Below are 6,635 nucleotides of genomic sequence, written 5' to 3'. Positions count from 1 at the left end.
AGGAAATGTTTTGAGAATGATGAGGGCAAGAATGTACAAATGTGCTTTACACAATTGATGTATGTATGGATTGTGATAAGAGTTGTGTGAGCCCATAATAAAATGATTAAAAATTATAAATAAGTAAATTAAGTAATATAATACAGAATAAAAGACTAGCAGAATATAAATAAAATATTAATTTAGATATTCTAATGAAAACAAACAAACAAAAAAACAACAGTCTACATCACTCTCAATGGGAAAAAAAACAATTCCACTGAAAGTGGGGACCAGACAAGGATGTCCCCTTTCACAACTCTTATTCAACATCTTTCTCGATATATTAAGGAGAGCAATTAGACACTGAAAAGAAATCTAGGGAATACAGATAGACAAAGAAGAAGTAAAACTCTCACTATTTGCAGGCAATATGATCCTATATAGAGACAAATGAAAGTCTCCACAAAAACCCAACTAGAAACAACTGAGGGATTCGGCAAGGTAGCAAGATAGAAACTCAACAATCAGAAAGCAATCTTGTATATGACTGAAGACAGCTACAAAAAAGGCATGAAGAAAATTATAGTATTTATAATAATCACACAGAAGATGAAATACATAGGAATAAATCTAATGAAAGAAACAAAAGACATATACATAGAAAACTACAGAAGATTACTTCAAGAAACTAACAAGGACCTACATAAATGGGGACATGTCTGATAAGAGCACACAGGAGCAAATGAAGGGGGAGGGAGAGAAAATGGAGCACATCCTGGCCCACCAAGCCTTGAGGATGATATCCCTGTTCAGAGCAGCCAATGCATAGAGAGGATCATAGGGCTGGCCTCACCACAAAACACCACATTCCTCACTGACCCATAGTGCTACAGGGGACAACACTGGAGACACAGTAGAGGAGCTGTGCCCGATCTGACCCCACCACACCGAGGCAAAACATTAGGGACGTGTAACAGAACAGCAAGGGGAGCAGAGCAATGAAGTCTCAAGGGAATACGAAAAATAGACTTTGGGGCTAGGACGTGGCACCCTATCAGACTCGACCAGAAAACACTCCTAAAGGTCAACAAACAGACCTTGAACTATTTATAGGATGTTCTCTCTTTTTTATTGTCCTTGGTTTTGTTGTTTTCTTTTCTTTTGTTTTGCTCTGTCTTGTTTTTGTGCATATTATTATCTGTGCGTGTTTATCTAGACAAGATAGGCGGGATAAACAATCTGGAGGAGAAAAAAATGGGACTGATGGTTTGGGGGTGGACATGGGAAAGAGGGAGGCAGGGGAAAGAGAGTGCGTGTTAATAAACCCAGGGACAAGGGAACAACAAATGATCTAAAATCAATGGCGAGGAGGGTATAGCAGACTTGGCAGGGCTTGATCAAGGACAATGTAACCGAGAGGAATTACTGAAACTCAAATGAAGGCTGAGCATGATCGTGAGACAAGAGGAAAGTAAAAGAAACTAGAGGAAAGCACTAGGAAGAAAAGGGCATTGATAGAGGTCCAAATACAGGCATGTACATATGTAAATATATTTATATATGGTGATGGGGGAATAGATCTATGTACATATATTTATAGGTTTTGTATCAAGGTAATAGATTGACATTGGACCTTTATTCAAATACTCCTTCAACACAAGAACACTTTGTTTTATTAACCTGGCATTCCATGATGCTCACCTTCCCAGCATCACTGAAGACAAATGTGTGCATAAGCAAATGAGGTGAAGAAAGCTGATGGTGCCTTCAAAAGATATAGCGTCTGAGGTCTTAAAGGCTTGAAGATAAACAAGCAGCCATCTAGCTGAGAAACAACAAATCTCACATGGAAGAAGCACACCAGCCTGTGTGATCGTGAGGTGTCGATAGGATCGGGTATTAGGCATCAAAGACCCAGAACAAAAAATAATATCAATGTGAATGAGGGGGGAGTGCAGAGTGGAGACCCAAAGCCCATCTGTAGACAATTGACATCCCTTCACAAAAAGGTTACAAGGAAGAGATGAGCCAGTCATTGTGAAGTACAGCAACGATGAAACATACAACTTTCCCCTTGTTCTTTATTGCCACCCCCCCCCCAGCATGATCCCAATCCTACAAATCCAGCTAGACCAGAGGATGTACACTGGTAAAGATGAGAGCTGGGAACACTGGGAATTCAGGATAGGTAAAGCCCTCAGGACCAATAATGAAAGTAGTGATACCAGGAGAGTAAGGGAAAGGTGGGGGGAGAAAGGGGGAACCGATCACAATGATCTACATTTAACCCCCTCCCTGGGTGACTGAAAACAGTAAAGTGGGTGAAGGGAGACATCAGTCAGTGAAAGATGTGAAAAAATAATAATGATTTATAAGTTATCAAGAGTTCGTGAGGGAGGTAGGGAGGGAGGGGAAAGGAGGGGGAAAATGAGCTGATACCAAGGACTCAAGTAGAAAGAAAATGTTTTGAAAATGATGATGACAACACATTTACAAATGTACTTGAGACAATGGGTGTATGTATGGATTGTGAAGAGTTATACGAGCCCCCAATAAAATGATTTTTTAAAAAACAAAACATATATATCTGCATAGATTATGAGTTCACTCCTAATCATAGGTTTAACATAAGAACACTTCATTTTTATGACATTGCCTTACTTGATACTCGCACTTAAAGTGCTGTATCAAAGAGTGGTGAAGAAAGAAGATGATGTTTGGCTGCAGGAAGAATAGCATTTTGGGATCCTAAAGCCTTGTTTTAAAACAAGCAGTCATCTAAATGAGAGGTGGGTTTAACTCCAGGATATATTCAGATCTGCAGGAACATTCTGCATATGGGTTTCATTCTAGTCCCAGTGCCTCTCCTTATCTTTCTGACAATGCATCAATTGCCCTCTTTTTCAGATATTCACATCTATTTTTTACCACCTATCTCTGAGTCCAAGGACAATCATGTCTACCCTTTCCCTGACAATGTCAGTCACTACACTCTCATCATCTTTATTTTCCCCAAACTCTGTAAAGCACAGACATAAAATGAAACACTCAAGCAGAGAATATCTTCCACAATAAATTCATAAAGAGAAATATCTGCATCAAAGGGTAAGCTTGACACTTGAATGGTTAATCTCACTCTAGGAAAATGGGCTTTCACAAGAAGATCACGGCAATGTGGATATTATAAAATATCCACGGGGGGAAATTACTGTCACATTTGAAGATACTCATGTGCATCAACTGTAAGGTGAGAGCAGGGTCACATTTGTTGGACTACCCTGTAGCTCAAGTTACAGCCTTCACCACTGGTGATGCTCTGTGACCCTGGTCAACCCAAGCACTTCTGTGTCCTCCAGGGGATTACTCCATTATTTTTACAGTGACAACCCTATTATTCAATTAATAAGCCTCATTTCAAACTATATGCAGAACACCAAGACAGTAAAAGAAACAGCATTAAGAGGCACATTAGAAATAGCGAAAACATGCCAAATGTAAAACACAATACACAAAACAGTGCATTGTGGAAATCATTTGTGTGCAATAATGCATTCCACATACCACAAACAAACACGGGCACAAGCAACACACAGGGTCTCCGTTCCTCTGAGACCAGGCTGGTGCTTCCTGTCTTTCACAAGGCTGAGTAATCACAGGCAAGCCTGTATGTCTGGAACATTCTTCCCACACACTGGGTGTCTGCTGGATTCAGGGAAAGTTTGTGCCTCACTTCTGCCACCATAATTTGCAAAGCCTCTCTGAGATCACCAAAGCTGTAGTTGTAGCTTCAGTTAACAGAGAGACACTTTGCTCCAAGTGTCCAGTAATGAAAAGGTATTTATTTTGGAAAAGAAAGGTTCAATCCATGCTAGTTTTATGCAGCAAGTTATGAAAGAGTTCTACACCCCAACTCTGTCTGGAATCAGTATATTCAGAAAAGCATAAAGCAGATGCAATCTTAAAAGCAGTTATGCTGGTGAGCCCTAATCTAGACTCCTAGATTGATTTACCAAATACTGTTTAAAAATCACTTATTCTCGTGTCAAATCCAACTCATGTGTCAGAGTAGCTTTTATTGGTGCGTTTTCAGGAGTAGACTGCTGGGTCTGTCTTGGTAGGCACCTCTGGATAGACTGAACACATTCCCTGCCCCTGAGCACACCAACCACTAGCTGCGCTCATGGCCAGGCCAGACGCTGAGAAGCCAGGTGCACACACATGATGTCATAAAGGGTGCTCACCGCCACTTCCATGTGGGTGGATCAGCTCACTGTATGGTTTAGTCTGAGGGGGAGCCCAGGAAGTCTGGGTGACTGGCACTCACTGCGTTACATATACCTGTGATGGCCTTTCATTCAGGCAGCTACAACACGAGATGGGGACAAGGACCCGACTGAGGTGGAAAAGTTGAGTAAGTGAATAGTGTGTGCTGTCTTCAGTGTGTCAGTCCGTCCGTCCTCCTGTGGCTTTGTATCACTTATACTCTTCCCTGTCAATGTCCCAACACAAACACTTGCCTGAGATTGTCAGGTTCGGAATCCCCATGATGGGGGTGGGGGGGCTCTGGACCTACTTAGGCGCCTGGCTTAGGTGTCTAAGGAATTGTTGAACCTGATAAATGGTTCATTTTAAAATCTTCCCCTGAAGGACATTGTTTTCCTAATGAAATTAATAGCCTTTTCCCAATGTTACTCTGACCTAGTACCTGTTGCTCTATTTCTTCTTCCTCAAAGCCATTGTCATTGACGTGTGGCAGCAGTAGACTGGGCCCGCTAGGTGGCCTCTCTGATGTATGACAGCAGGCCCCCGATGTCTGGACACTGAGCCACTCTCTCCATGAGGTGAGATGTGGGAGCCAGAGAGAGGTAGGATAGGAGACAGTGCTCCCTGAGGCAGGAAGGTGAGAACCAGAGGTGCGGGGGCTCAGGCACCTGGCTGTCCCCGGCACGCTTATCCCTTGTTCCTTCCACTTTTCTCAGATATAGTCAGAAGGGGAGCTTGGAAAAATGGAAATGCTGAAGCTTGACGAGGGAAGGCTGGAAGGACGCCCGCTGTGCGCCACTTGCTCAGACCAGGCTGCCAACTTAAGGTCAGTGAGTAGTCGCTGGGTGGGGTATACCCCCAACTAGGAGCCCAAAGGTTGGCAGGTTGAACTCAGCCAGGGGCACCTCAGAAGGCGGGCCTGGCACTCTGTTTCTGCAAGGTCGCACTCGTGAACGCCCTATGGGGCGCATGAATACATCCCATCCATGGGGCTGCCACAAATCAGAGTCCACTCCACGCTGACTAACAGCAATAACAAGGCAGTGGGAACCACTGCCAACCTTCCAGGGACAGTCAGCCCCTGGTGTCCTCAGCTCCCCCCTGACAGTGCCTGTCTTCGGGAGGTTGCAGCTTTTGTCCTCTGGGAAAATGACTTTCCCTGCTCATTCCCCTGTCTCTTTGCTCTGTATAGAGGTTTCCCTGCACTCCTCGGACCTACTCCCTACCCCTTGCTTCCCTCTGTTTTTCACCCCTCTTCATACAGCCATCTCTGGAATGGCCTCCCCAGAATGTGCTCCGGAAAGCAGGTCCCCTCCCTCCCTCCTTACCTCCATAGGACCAGGCGTGTGCACACTGTGCCTCGATTCTGCAGGGAGGCTGCCTTGAGCCAAATACTGCTGCCTTAAATGGGAAAGTTCCTCCTGACCAGGGCGTCCTGCTGACAGCAGTCTTCCTGCCTCTGTGCCCTGATGGAGCCTCCTTGCTCAGTGTGTGATGGACCCTTTCTCCCTTGCTCCTAGAGGTTGCCCTGAGCTCTCCCAGGCTGCCACTGGGGATTTTCTGCCCATCCTGAGCACCGAGCCCAGGGTTGCCTCTATCATGACATCTGTTCCAATGTCTCAATGGCAGGAGTTGGGTTTTGCTGGGAAAGAAAGTTACCTCAGAGAGCTGCTAAACCCCACACCGGAACAGTGGGAAAATGCCATAAGCCATGAAGTCAAGGGCACAGGAGTCCCTGGCAGAGTTAAATATGCAACCCCTGTAAAGATTTTCCTGAAAGAATTCACGCAGTGGCAATACCCTTTGAAACCTGAAGCCATCAAAGGATTATAACCCCTTATTAATAAATTCATCCAACATGGACTTTTGGTCCTTGTTAATTTCCCACGTAACCCCCCAACACTATCAGTCAAAAAGAAAGATGGGTCTTACTGGCTGGTTCAAAACCTTAAGATAATAAATAAAGCGGTGATCCCAGTACACCCAGGAGTATCTATCCTCTGAACACTCCTAGGGGAAGTTCCTAGCACCACACAGTGGTCAGCACCCAGGAATTGAAGGACACCTTTTTCTGCATGCCACTGGACCCTCAGAGCCAGTTTCCTTATGTTTTGAGTGGAAATTTTAACAGGGGCAGTCACACTCACTTTCATCACCTGTGTTGCAAATGTCATCTGTTTGGACAAGCCCTAAGCCAGAACCTGGCTGGCCTTACTCTAGAGGAGAGCACAGTCCTACAATAGACGACCTCCTCATCTTATAGGTTTGCATTGCACACTTGCCTGTTTTAGAGCTCTGAGATGGTTTATTGTACCAGCCTGGCTGATGGACACAATTGGGATTGACTGAAGGGCAGAGAGAGAGATGGGCTGGTGAGCCTCGCCTTTTTT

General features: G+C 44.5%; 1 long non-coding RNA gene across 1 annotated transcript in view; it reads left to right on the top strand.

Moving 5' to 3' along the window:
* The window catches only part of LOC123521752, a 55,320-nt gene extending 50,306 nt beyond the window's left edge, over nucleotides 1–5,014 (top strand). The window contains exon 3 of the long non-coding RNA XR_006680104.1: nucleotides 4,962–5,014. This is a non-coding gene — a long non-coding RNA (uncharacterized LOC123521752). The remainder of the gene's footprint in view (nucleotides 1–4,961) is intronic.
* The last annotated feature ends 1,621 nt before the right edge of the window (nucleotides 5,015–6,635 follow it).

Source organism: Echinops telfairi, unplaced genomic scaffold (genome assembly GCF_000313985.2).
Source record: "Echinops telfairi isolate 266 unplaced genomic scaffold, ASM31398v2 ScPeMD7_55;HRSCAF=186, whole genome shotgun sequence".
NCBI lineage: Eukaryota > Metazoa > Chordata > Mammalia > Afrosoricida > Tenrecidae > Echinops > Echinops telfairi.
This window is presented reverse-complemented; position numbering and strand designations above follow the sequence as displayed.